This window comes from Austrofundulus limnaeus, unplaced genomic scaffold, assembly GCF_001266775.1.
Source record: "Austrofundulus limnaeus strain Quisiro unplaced genomic scaffold, Austrofundulus_limnaeus-1.0 Scaffold542, whole genome shotgun sequence".
Taxonomy (NCBI): Eukaryota; Metazoa; Chordata; class Actinopteri; order Cyprinodontiformes; family Rivulidae; genus Austrofundulus; species Austrofundulus limnaeus.
In genome coordinates this window covers 221,580-224,373 of record NW_013952944.1, presented here as the reverse complement: position 1 = coordinate 224,373, position 2,794 = coordinate 221,580, and the positions used below count along the sequence as shown (strand labels likewise).

The window sequence follows — 2,794 nt, the reverse complement described above, 5'->3', positions numbered from 1 at the left end:
CTCTCTCTCTCTCTCTCTCTCTCTCTCTCTCTCTCTCTCTCTCTCTCTCTCTCTCTCACTCTCTCACTCGTAAAGTAACAAAGTTCAAGAATATTTGCACGGGAGTGTTACAGGGATCCATTGCGATTTAAATAGCTTAATAGCTAAATTTCTAATCACTTCATGAACCAGTGAAGCTTCAGACGTCACCAGTGACGTAACTTCACATGCCTCGAATCACTGAAAACTTCTGGAATTCCCCGACACACGCTCCTAAGCTTCGGCACGGGAAGACCCAGCTGGGGCTGCATCTTCCAACAAGACAACCACCCTAAACACTGCTCAGAATCTACTGAGGCCTTCATGCAGAGGAACAAGTAGAACGTTCTGGAATGGTCATCTCAGTCCCCAGACCTGAAGATTATTGAAAATCTGTGGTGTCACTTAAATCACATAATTACATTATATTATGTCATAATTTCACATTTCTTGTCAATATTAACATTTTTTTTGGTGGGCTGCCAAAGCGGCCCTACCACCGGGCTCAGCCGGTTTTCTGGGGGAAACCCTGTTATAAAGACTAATCAGTGCCGATCACATTCATACACTGATGGGACACACATCACAGGCATTCACTCATTCATTCATTCACTCACTCATTCATTCATTCACTCATTCATTCATTCATTCATTCATCACAGATGATGGGCTGCAAAGAAACTTGATTTTTCTTTGGGCCAAAGTCATTTTCTTTTGCTCTCAGATTTCATTTTTGGCTTCTGTACTCGTCCAGTTATTAATTTTTATGTCTTTAAAGTCCAGTGAAGCAAAGAAAACACACAACACTTTAGTTAGAAACAAGATTTACATTTATATTACAATGCAGTTCTGCTGCACTGGAACATGTTCCACTGTCACTAATAGCATGGAGATATGATTAGATGAGATAATTGGTCAGTTAGATTCACTTAGATAATATCAGCAGTTTTTCAACCAAACTGCTTCATTTTCCCACCATCATGTCAAACAGCAGACATGCATGTTTGAAACGGGAGTTTAAGTAGTTCCTGGTGTAGTTTCTGCACCACCAGAGGGCAGGACGTGTCTGATTGTTCATCCTGATGAAAGTTCATCCAGAAGTCTGAAGATTAACCAGGTTGACTCTCTTTATTCTACATGTCGACCACAATGTCCAGTTAGTTACCAGTTTGGCTCTGCACCTTCCACAGTAAGCTTTGTTTCATGTACTTCTCTGTACTGTGCTGATTTTCTTGCCTCTTTCATTTCTATTGTAACCATCCTGAAGCATCAAGGTGGGGTCCTGAAAATGTTTTCTGAATTAAACACACTAAAAAATTACAACTAAGAACTTTTTTTTTTTGCCTTTTTTGTTATAAAATAATAAGATTAGGGTACAAAAATATGGACAAAAATAAATAATGTTGTTTATTTGACATGAAAACAATAGCTGCTGGTATTTTGTGGGAAAAAAACACAATTTCACATAATTTCTAAGGAAATAAAGTCAATGTCTAAAAAAGTCTGATTGTAATGAGATTATGATTTTTCTATAATGGTTTGGTGAATCATTTTGTGCACTTGCTTTTATTTTGAAAGTTTTATCCGGAAGTACTTTGGTTAGCAATAACAAAAACATTGGAAAAAGTCAAATAAATATTAATTAAATATTAATATCAATACTGTAAACTTATGTTTCATACAATATTCTTCGATCTCGATCATTGTTAGTTCGGATCATGTAGAGTTTAAATGAGTTTAAATGAGTTTAAATGAGTTTAATGTCCACGATGCTAACGCGGAGCTAACCCCTGAAGTTAGCCACACAGAGGATGTTCGTGTAGCTGTGAGGCTGGGAGCTGCTTCTCTACATCAGCTCACTCACTAACACATGCCCGCAAACACACAACAATGGGCCGGTACCTCGGAGAACCACTCACCCGGGGAGGAGGCAGCTTCCTGGGGTTCATGTTTACTTCTTCTTCTTCTTCTTCTTCTTCTGTGAGGTTCATCGGTCGGAAGTTGACATCCACTTGGTGTTACCGCCATCTACTGGAGCTAGCTCTCCAGACATTTTATATAAACATATTATATAAAAACAAATCCTTATTTTACCCAAATTGGTTTACTCACAACATAGTCCTGGTTCACCAGCTGTTTAATGTAGACGGGTCATTAATGTCATATCAAGAATTTATTTCAAAATACAAAATCAACATTCCCATTAATGAGTTTAATGTTGTTACAGCTGCAATTCCTGCTGGTGTATTTATGTTATTTAAAATATAAGACAGAATCTGAATTTATTACCTTTTGATCCAACCAAACTTGAAATTGGCCAAATTAGTTTTTCTTCTGTACGTAATAACAACCGTCGTATACGCTCATTATTTCAGAGAGATGTTGTATCTACTCCATATGTAGTATCTTACTGGAACACATTTACTGATGACCTTAACTGGAAAACATTTGGACTTTACCAACTAAATATATGATCAATAATAAAGTAAGAGAAGTATCCTTTAAAATTATTCATAGAATTTACCCATCTAAAATATTTTTGCAACGCTTTAAAAAAGATATAAATGTAATGTGCTGTTTGTGTGAAGGCCACCCTGAGGATGATCATCACTTGTTTTGGTCTTTCCACTCAGTTGTGTGAAGATAAATGTGTTCTGATCTCTACCTCTGTTGAGACACATTTTTCTCTTTGTTTTGAACACATGTTGTTTGGCTTCACTGACCATCCACTTACCAAAGAAAAACAATTTTATATTATCAGTCTTATTATATATTT

General features: G+C 36.8%; 1 protein-coding gene across 1 annotated transcript in view; it reads right to left on the bottom strand.

The window, feature by feature from the left end:
- Window positions 1-1,977, bottom strand: part of shld2 (shieldin complex subunit 2) — a 15,671-nt gene extending 13,694 nt beyond the window's left edge. Inside the window, exon 1 of the mRNA XM_014026310.1 lies at window positions 1,938-1,977. The gene's annotated coding sequence lies outside the window, so the exon portion shown is untranslated. The remainder of the gene's footprint in view (window positions 1-1,937) is intronic.
- Window positions 1,978-2,794: the final 817 nt, after the last annotated feature.